The sequence below is a fragment of the Saimiri boliviensis genome, chromosome 17 (assembly GCF_048565385.1).
Source record: "Saimiri boliviensis isolate mSaiBol1 chromosome 17, mSaiBol1.pri, whole genome shotgun sequence".
NCBI lineage: Eukaryota > Metazoa > Chordata > Mammalia > Primates > Cebidae > Saimiri > Saimiri boliviensis.
In genome coordinates, this window is record NC_133465.1 from 23,447,233 (window position 1) to 23,458,077 (window position 10,845).

The window sequence follows — 10,845 nt, forward strand, 5'->3', positions numbered from 1 at the left end:
GGAACAAACAGTATCAGCCTTTCTAAAAAATACCAAAAAGTAAAAAACGTCAATATAATGAAGAATTTACATCAACTAATGGGCAAAATAGCCAGCTAATATTAAATGACAGTATTAAACTCACATATATCATTATCAATTCTAAATTTAAATTGACTAAATTCCTCAATTCAAAGACAAGCAATTTGGACAAAAAACTAAAACCATATGCTGCATCCAGACCCATCTCACATTCAAGGATACACAAAGACTCAAAACAAAGGATGGAGAGAGACTTACCAACCAACCAGAGAGCAAAAAATAAATAAAAAGCAGAAGTTACAATTTTTGCCTCTGATAAAATAGTATTTAAAGCAACAAAGATCAAAAGAAGCAAAGAAGGACATTATATAATGATAAAAGAATTAATGCAACAACAAGAAGAGTTAAAGGTCCTAAATATACACGCACCCAATACAGGAATACCCAGACATACAAGACTTATAAAGAGACTTAGACTCCCACACAATAATAGTGGGAGACTTCAACATTAATATTAGACAGATCAATGAGACAGAAAATTAATAACGATATCCAGGACTTGAACTCAGATCTGGAACAAGTAAACGTAATTAACATTTATAGAACTCTCCACTTTACACAAAATATACACTCTTATCAGTACCACATCATATCAACTTAGAAGTTTAAACGAAATGTTGGTTGGCTCCTTGTTTGTTACTCTCTTCCCTCATTTTCTTTCATGTCTCCATTATTAAGGACAATTATAGGCATACCTATATTTAGACTGCATTCTAGCCCGGGCAGCAAAGCAATACCCCCATTCTCTCTCCCTCTCCCTCTTTCTCTTTCTTCCTCTTCTTTATTCTTTTTATTATTCTTTAAAAAAAAAAAAAAAAAAAACAAGTGCAGGTAGAAAGGGCCAGAGCAGGCCAGGCGCAGTGGCTCACACCTGTAAGCCCAGCACCTTGGGAGGCCGGGGTGGGTGGATCACAAGGTCAGGAGTTCGAGACCAGCCTGACCAATGGTGAAACCTTGTCTCTACTAAAAATTCAAAAATAGCCTGGCAGGGTGGTGGGTGCCTATAATCCCAGCTACGGGAGGCTGAGGCAGGAGAATCACTTGAACCTGGGAGGCAGAGGTTGCTGTGAGCCAAGATTGAACCCCTGCACTCCAGCATGGGTGACAAAGTGAGACTCCATTTAAAAGAAAGAAAGAAGGAAGGAAGGAGGGAGGGAGGCAGGGAGGGAGGGACGAAAGGAAGGAAGGAAGGAGGGAGGGAGGGAGGGAAGCAAGAAAGGAAGGAAGAAAGGAAGAAAGGAAGGGAGGAAGGGTGAGCCAGAACAGGTCCAGTGCGTTGCAAGAACTCAGTGACCCACGTCTGCTCTTAGCTATCATCGTTTTTGTCGTCTTAATGTGTCCTCCCAGCCACTGCCAGGGCAGCCTGTCTCCAAGGCCAGAGCATGGCAGGAGGATGCTGCGCCCTCTCTCCCGGCCCAGGCTGCAGCTGCCAAGTGGGTGGAGCGAGGTCAGGATGGCCCTGTCTGCCTCTCGTCACTCAGGAACCGCACACCTGCTCCCCAGGGCAAGATGCAGGTAAGACCTGGCTGGGCCCCAGCAGGAAGTCCGTGCTGACGTGGCCGGAGCTGGCGCCTGACTGGGCAGGGAAATCCCCGGCCGTGAGCCTCTGAGCCTCTCATCATCATCACCTGCCCGGCCCAGGAGGTGGCCGGAGGCAGATCAGGCTCAGAGGCCACAGGAGAGCAGGACGTGCGGTCGGTAAGGGTGGATCGGGCCTGCAGGTGTGGGTGAAGCGGGAGACTCTGCTTCTGCCGTTGAGGTCGGGGGTCCTGAAGCTCCCACTCACCATTGCAATCTCATCACCACGCCTGAAACTCCAGGAAAGCCTGAGCTGGGGCTGAGCACAGCCTCGCACCCGGGTCCTCGCTCGCCCTCTCCCGACTCAGCCCCCGTCCTGGCTTGCCTCTGGCGGCTCCGGCGCCTGGGGACGAGGCTGCAGCCAGGTGTCAGTGCATCCGTTTTGCTTGTGTTTGTACCTTCTCTCAGAGGGCAGGTGGGAGCTGGTGAAAACGGCCAGTGTCTCCCACCCAGAGGTGCGCTCTATGCCCAGCGAGGAAGAAGGAGAGAGGCAACAGGAGCCAAGTCACCCCACGGAGCCACAGTCACTACTTAGGAAGCCCGAGCCCACCCCAGTCCCACCCCAAACACACGGGAGCAGCTGCTTTGGCCCCTTGGGTGGTCTGCAGGAAACCCCATTTGACGCATCAACCGAGAGAGCTCACAGGAGAGGCCGTGGCCAGAAGGCAGGCGGGCGATGAGGGATTCAGAACTGGAGAAGGCCATGTCCACCCTCCGGGGACGCGTGGCCATAGGGGACACAGGCTTAGGCAGGAACCGTGACCCACCAGGCAGGGATCAGGACAAAGATGGCTGAGACCCCCAGGCGGGAGGAAGTCCCTCTGATGGTGCAGTGGATGGACTCAGGAAAGAGAAGCTTCTGCGGACTTGGAAGGAGGGAGGAGGCCACAGGAGAGAGCCACGCCAGCAGCAGCTCAGAGGCCAGGCGACAGCGTGCTCCAGGAGCGGCGAGAGGCTTGGGCGGCGCACAGACTCAGTGGGCCGAGCAGAGACGGCCACAAAGCCAGACTGCAGCCCACTGAGTGGCCCCAGGCCGCTGGGGCAGCCCTGACTCCTTAGTCTCACAGGGCGGTGTGGCCCAGCCTCAGAGGGCTCATGGCCCGTGGCCTGGTGGGGACGCTGTCACCAGTACGAGGGAAAGGAACAGGACCCCTGGGCTGAGCCAGCCCACACAGCCCGCCCCACCACAGCCGTGCCTCTGCCTGTCTGAACCCCGGCTGACCCTTGCTGGGTGAGGTTTCTGTCCCATGTGGCGTCCGCACAGCAGCCACAAGGGTGTGTGGCCTCTGGTCTACAGGTGCCCACCTCTCATGGCCCGCCCCGATGGCCAGCGCACAGGTGACCTTTAGTGCTCATCCCAGCCTCCCCGGTGCCTGGGAGCCTGGAAGGATGAAGGCGCTGCTGCCCAACAGTGTCTGACTCCTCACTCCTGGTGGCAGCCGGAAGCCACGCTGCGCCCACCTTTCACCGTGAGCACAGGTCCTGTGCTGGCAGTGGACGGAACGCATGGAGCCTGAGAAGTGGCAGCCCCGAGAAGGAAACTTCCCAACTGGCACAAGCAGGGGTGACGGGGCCAGGGCCTGGGGTGGGAGGCAGGTGGGAGACGGAGAGGGAGAGGGCAGCCTCCGAGTATTCCCACCCCAACCCCACTACCCCAAGGTCTGACTTTCAGGCAGTCCCGAGGTGCCACATGTGTGTCCGGCCGCCAGACTGACGTCAGAGCGGACGCCTTAGTCAGCAGCGTCCATCTGCCCGATACAGGGGCTGTCGCTGCCTCTCTGAAACATCCCACAGAGGACACACCTGGCAGCATTGAGCAGATCCCCCACCCCCCAAATTCCCAAACCCTGCAGACACCAAGCCAAGCAGCAAGCCCACGAGTTCCACCCCCACAGGGGGAGAAGGGGAAAGGGGCCTCTGCAGGGTGGGGGCTGGCAAGGAGGGGCGGGCCCCTCACACACTCTAAGAAACGCCCTCCTTGGTGCAGTGAGGAGGGAGAGGGCAGCCAGGCAGACTTCCCACGCCGCGCTCACGCCGGAGAGGCTGACCCCGACAATGGCCAGGAGAGGGTCCTGGAGCCACCCACAAGAGCTCGGCAGCCGCCCACAGTGGATTCTGGGTGTGTCTCATCCTGCTTCCAGGTAATGGAGGGGAGGATGTGAAGACAGAGAGAGCAATAGACTTGATGGGGACAGGGGCGGTGGGGCTCAGAGCTGCCAAGAGAGTAGATGTGAAGTGCTCTCATCACACAAAAAGCGAGGCGTTGCGTGTGTTGGACAGCTTGATGTGGCCCTTCCACATGTATACATAAATCAAAACATCACACTGTATATTGTTAATACATATACTTTTCATTTGTCCATTAAAAATAAACTTAAAAAGCACAAATATATGAATCGACAGCCTGACGTAAAACAATTTTTTTTGTTTCATTCCTGTTTTTGCCATTTTGTTTTACAAGAACATTAGCAAAGAAAAAGAACAGAGACTGGGCGTGCTGGCTCACGCCTGTAATCCAAGGACTTTGGGAGGCCGAGGCGAGTGGATCACCTGTGGCCAGGAGTTCGAGACCAATCTGACCAACATGGCAAAACCCCGTCTCTACTAAAAATACAAAAATGAGTCAGGTGTGGTGGTGCACGCCTGTAGTCCCAGCTACTCTGGAGGCTAAGGCAGGAGAATCACTTGAACCCGGGAGAAGGAGGTTGCAGTGAGCCGAGCCTGTGCCATTGCACTACAGCCTGGGCGACAGAGCGAGACTCCATCTCAAAAAGAAAAGAAAAGAAAAGAAAAGAAAAAGAACAGAAAAGTGAAAAAGGAATATGATCAGAACAAAGCCTAACTGCTGTAGTGTAAATGCATACAACACATTGCTCAATGCTATTAAGTCTAAATGAAACACAGAAAGAGCGAACGAGAGAGAAACAGAAAAAAAGCAGAGGAAGAAAATGACCACTACCTACGTATTAGAATGACCAAAACCCAAAATGTTGACAGCATCAAATGCTGATGAGGACAAGGAGCAACCAGAAGCCTCAGTCATCACAGGTGGGAACGCAGAGCAGTGTGGCCAGTTTGAAAGACACTTTCGTGGTTTCTTAACAAAACTAAACAAACTCTTACCATTCAATCCAGCAATCACACTCTTTGGTGTTTACTCAGAGGCTGAAAACTTATGTCCACACAAAAATTGCCCATGGATGTTTATAGCAACTTTACTCATAACTGCCAAAACTTGGAAGCAACCCAAATGTCCTTCAGTAGGTGAATGGATAGAGTGGTCCATCTGGCCAGGCACGGTGGCTCATGCCTGTAATCCCAGCACTTCGGGAGGCAGAGGTGGGCGGATCATCAGAGGTTGGGAGTCTGAGATCAGCCTGGTTAAGAGGGTGAAACCCCGTCTCCACTAAATACGCAAAATTAGTTGGGTGTGGTGGCATGAGCCTGTAATCCCGGCTACTCTGGAAGCTGAGTCAGGAGAATTGCTTGAACCTGGGAGGCAGAGGTTGCAGTGAGCTAGGGATTGTGCCACTGCTCTCTCCAGCCTGGGCAACAGAGCAAGAATCCGTCTTAAAAAAAAAAAAAAAAAAAAAAAGCATGGCATATCCAAGAGAATGGAATGTTATCCTCCAATGAAAGAAATGAGCTCTCCTGCCATGAGAAGACAGGGAGGCAACGCTAAAGCATAATTTACTAAGTGAAATCAATCACTCTGAAAAGGCCATGTCTTGTATCATGATGCCAACTACATGCCATGCTGGAAAAGGCAAAGGCATGGAGACAGAGAGCAGCAGCTGGCCAGGCACGGTGGCTCCCGTCTGTAATCCCAGCATTTTGGGAGGCCGGGGGGAGGGGGGCAGATTGCTTGAGGGCAGGAGTTTGAGACCTGGCCTGGGCAACATGACAAAACCCCATCTCTGCAAAAAAAATACATAAATGAGCTAGGTGTGGTGGCTCTCACCGGTAGCCCCAGCTACTCAGGAGGCTGAGGTGGGAGGATCGCTTGAGCCCAGGAGGTCGAGGCTGCAGCAAACTATGATCGCACCACTGCACTTCAGCCTGAGCGACAGAGCAAAACCCTGTCTCAAAAAAAAGAAAGAAAAAAGAAAAAGGTCAGTGGTTGCCAGGAGCTCAAGGGCTTGGGGAGAGGGTGGAGCGTGGAGGGTTTTCAGGGCAATAAAATTCCTCTGTATGATACTATAATGGTAAACACAGGTCATACATTTGTGAAAACCCATGGAATTTATAACCCCAAAAGTGACCCCAGTGGACTTTGTTTTTTGGTTTTTGTTTTTGTGAAATGAAGTCACTCCATTGTCCAGGCTGGAGTGAAGTGCTACGATCTGATCTCAGCTCACCGCAACCTCAACCTCTCAGTTTCAAGCAATTCTCCTGCCTCAGCCTCCCAAGTAGCTGGGATTACAGGCATGCGCCACTATGCCCAGCTGATTTTTGTATTTTTAGTAGAGACGGGGTTTCACCATATTGGCCAGGCTGGTCTCGAACTCCTGACCTCAGGTGATCTGCCTGCCTCGGCCTCCCAAAGTGCTGGGATTCCAGGCATGAGCCACTGCCCCACAGTGGACTTTGGATGATAATGATGTATCGATGTCAATTCACCAATTGTAAATATGAACTGCTCTGGTGCAGGATGCCAGTAGTTGGGGACGTTGCGGGTATGTGGGGACAGCAGGTGTATGAGAAGTCTCTATATCATTTTTGTGTCAATTTTGCTGTGAACCTAAAGCTGCTCTAAAAATAAAGCTGGCCAGGTCCTACGGCTGGCACTACCATACAGCACTTTGTGGGGCCAAGGAGGGAGGAGTGCTTGAGGCCAGGAGTTCAAGACCAGCCTGAGCAGCATAGCAAGACCACGTCTCTGCAGGGGGAAAAAAACTACCAGGTCTGGTGGCTCATGCATATAGACCCAGCTACTCAGGAGGCTAAGGCAGGAGAATTGCTTGAGCTCAAGAGTTTGAGGCTGCAGTGAGCCACGAACATACCACTGCACTCCCACCTGGGCAATAGAGCAAGACTCTGTCTCAAAAAAATAAAATTAAAATAAAGCTTATGAATTTTTTAAAAAAGAAAGAAAAGAAGCCGGGTGCAGTGGCTCACCCTGTAATCCCAGCACTTTGGGAGGCTGAGATGGGCGGATCACGAGGTCAAGAGATTGAGACCATTCTGGCCAACTTGGTAAAACCCCATCTCCATTGAAAATACAAAAAAAAAAAAAAAATTAGCCGGGTATGGTGCCGCGTGCCTGTAGTCACAGCTACTTGGGAGGCTGAGGCAGGAGAGTCGCTTGAACCTGGGAGTGCAGAGGTTGCAGTGAGCCAGGATGGCACCACTGTACTCCAGCCTGGGTGACAGAGCAAGACTCCATCTCAAAAAAAAAAAAAGAAAGAAAGAAAGGAAACATACCAATTGTAGGTATGTCCTTCCTTGAACAGTCTCAGGTTTCTAATCTAATAACAAAACTTTCTATCATTAGTGTTGGAAAAGTATGCCCACAGGATCCCTTCCGGCTCTGAGAAAATTCAAAAGCTGATCAGGTTGGGCGCGGTGGCTCAGGCCTGTAATCCCAGCACTTTGGGAGGCCGAGGCCGGTGGATCACTTGAGGTCAGGCGCTCAAGACCAGCCTGGCCAACATGGTGAAACCCCATTTCTACTAAAAATACAAAAATTAGCCAGGCATGGTGGTAGTCTCCTGTCATCCCAGCTACTCGGGAGGCTGAGGCAGGGGAATCACTTGAACCCAGGAGGCAGAGGTTGCAGTGAGCCGAGATCACACCACTGCGCTCCGGCCTGGGCGACGGAGCAAGACTGTCTCAAAAAACAAACACACAAAGCGGATCCAATCTGCAGAAGTTTGCAGCTGTCTGACACTCACACATTCTCCACGAAAGGCCTACAGGTACAGCACCGAGTCCCAGGCCCACACAGGAAGCGAGAAGCCCTCCCGACTCCCTTGGCCCAGAACAGGCCGGCCTGCCCCCGCACATTCTCTGCCAGGCAGCCTGACACAGCAGTTAAGGCCCAGGCTTTGAAGTCAGACTGTCTGGGGTCAGATCCAGGTCTTGTGTTTACTGGCTGTGCGGCCTTACTCACTGCTGGAACCTTGATTTTCTCATCTATAAAACGGGACGAATAATAGCGTCTTCACGAGCTATTAGGAGACTTAAAGGACCATGCACACAGAGCACTTTCGTAAACACTCCCCACATCCTGGCTGTCCGCCTCCCTCCTGCAGGCTCCAGGCTCACTTGCCACGGTCACACGTAGGCACCTGGGCACCAGCGCTCGGCTCCTCCGTGGGGACCCCTGTGGGCAGGCAAACGCCAAGCTAGAGAACAGGGCAGAGGGGCCGGGCGCTGAGAATCAGACCTGTAATCCCAGCACTTTGGGAGGCCGAAGTGGGTGGATCGCCTGAGGTCAGGAGTTTGAGACCAGCCTGGCCAGCATAGTGAAACCCCATCTCTACCAAAAATGCAAAAATTAGCTGGGTGTGATGGTGGGCACCTGTAATTCCAGCTACTCGAGAGGTTGAGCCCAAGAGGTGGAGGTTGCAGTGAGCAAAGATCAAGCTATTGCACTCCAGCCTGGGCAACAGAGCAAGTCTCCATTTAAAAAAAAAAAAAAAAATGGGGAAGAATGATTCCAGTATTCCCCCCAAAACACCTCTCTTGGTAGGGCCCAAGCCCCAGCCTCAGCCAAAGTCCATCCTTTCATGAGCCAACATCCAATAACTCTGCAACTAAACAACTCATTCTACTCTCCACAGACACTAACACAAGCTGCTCAGGTCTGGAACAGATCTCTCTTCCAGCGTATTTGTTTCTTAAGCTCTATTCTGTAAAGGAAGAGTCAGCAAACTCTTCTGTAAAGGGCCAGATAGTACGTGTTTGATGTTTTAGGTAAGTTTTTTATATTTCAGGCTTTACAAACTATTTGGTATCTGTTGAAAGTATTCATTTCTGCATTGTAGCAGAAATGCAACCATAGGCAATATGTAAATACATGACTACAGGTATGTTTCACTAGAAGTGTATTTACAAAAACAGGTGGCATGACCGGACACAGTGGGTCATGCCTGTGATCCCAGCAGTTTGGGAGGCCAAGGTGGGTGGATCACTTGAGTCAGGAGTTCAAGACCAGTCTGTTCAACATGGTGTAACCCTGTCTCTACTTAAAAAAAAAAAAAAAAAAAAAAAAAAATTAGCCTAGCATGGTGGCAGACACCTGTAATCCTAGCTACTTGGGGAGGCTGAAGCAGGAGAACTGCTTGAACCTGGGAGGCAGAGGTTGCAGTGAGCCAAGATCACACCACTGCACTCCGGCCTGGGCAACAGAGTGAGACTCCATCCAAAAACTACCCATAAATTTTATTTACAAAAACCGGTGGCATGGCCGGTGCGGTGGCTCACACCTGTAATCCCAGCACTTTGGAAGGCCGAGGTGGGTAGGTTACTTGAGGTCAGGAGTTCAAGACCACCCTTGCCAACATGGTGAAACCCTGTCTCTACTTAAAAAAAAGACAAAAATTAGACTGGATGTGGTACTGGGCACCTGTAATCTCAGCAACTCCAGAGGCTGAGGCAGGAGAATCGCTTGAACCTGGGAGGCAGAGGTTGCAGTGAGCCAAGATGGCGCCACTGCTGTCCATCCTGGGAGACAGAGTTAGACTCTGTCTCAAAAAATCAAAACATAACAAAACAAAAAAAAGCAGGTGGAGGCCAGGGTGGGTCCATGGACCGTACTTTGCTGACTGTAGAAGGTGTATGCCTGAAGGGGTGCTCTCACCCCGGGTAACAACTGAAGAGTAGCTAGAGGCTCCTAGCCATATGGAATAGTGCACACACACACATACATGCACACGTGCACCTGTATGCATGCACACAGCCACACACGCCCCCACGTGTGCACGCACACATACATGCACACATGTGCACATATATGCATGCACACAGCCACACTTGCCCCATGTGTGCACACACATACATGCACACATATGCACACATATGCATGCATACAGCCACACATGCCCCCACGTGTGCACGCACACATACATGCACACATGTGCACATATATGCATGCACACACACATGCACACATGTGCACATGTATGCATGCACAGCCACACACATACATGCACACATGTGCACAAATATGCATGCACACCGCCACACACGCCCCCACGTGTGCACACGCACACATGCACACATGTGCACATATATGCATGCACACAGCCACACACCCCACGCGTGCACGCACACATACATGCACACATGTGCACATATATGCATGCACACAGCCACACACTCCACGTGTGTGCACACACATACATGCACACATGTGCACATATGCATGCACGCAGCCACACACGCCCCCACGTGTGCGCACACACACATACATGCACACACGTGCACCTGTATGCGTGCACACAGCCACACACACCCCATGTGCGCACACACACATACATGCACACATGTGCACATATATGCATGCACACAGCCACACACTCCACGTGTGTGCACACACATACATGCACACATGTGCACATATGCATGCACGCAGCCACACACGCCCCCACGTGTGCGCACACACACATACATGCACACACGTGCACCTGTATGCGTGCACACAGCCACACACACCCCATGTGCGCACACACACATACATGCACACATGTGCACATATATGCATGCACACAGCCACATATGCCCCCACGTGTGCACACACACATGCACAAGCAGCCAGTGAGCTATGCCAGCCCGTTACCCAGCACAAACTTCAGCCTTGACACCATATATATGTATGCGTATACATTTATTTGAGGATGCCATTATGGATGGAGGGGAAGCAGGCGCCATTGTGGGAGCGCAGGATTGGGAGGCCCTGCAAATGGAAGATCTGGAAGATCTTTCCAACGTTCTTACCAGGTACCTTTGGGATGTGGTTCTATACTTTTACCTGAACAGCAATAGAGCTACTATTTTTGAGGCTGTGATTCATCATCCAGAAGGATGAAGAAGGCACCCCTGCAGCAGCCTGATTCTGCCAGAGCTGGGAGTGGGACCTGCCTCCCCTGCCTTCCTGGGGAGTAAACAACATCACCCCCCCAGGCCACCCTGGGCAGGTAGGAAAGCAAGCACGCTACAGAAAGGAAGGGCTTCTGCGTTTTC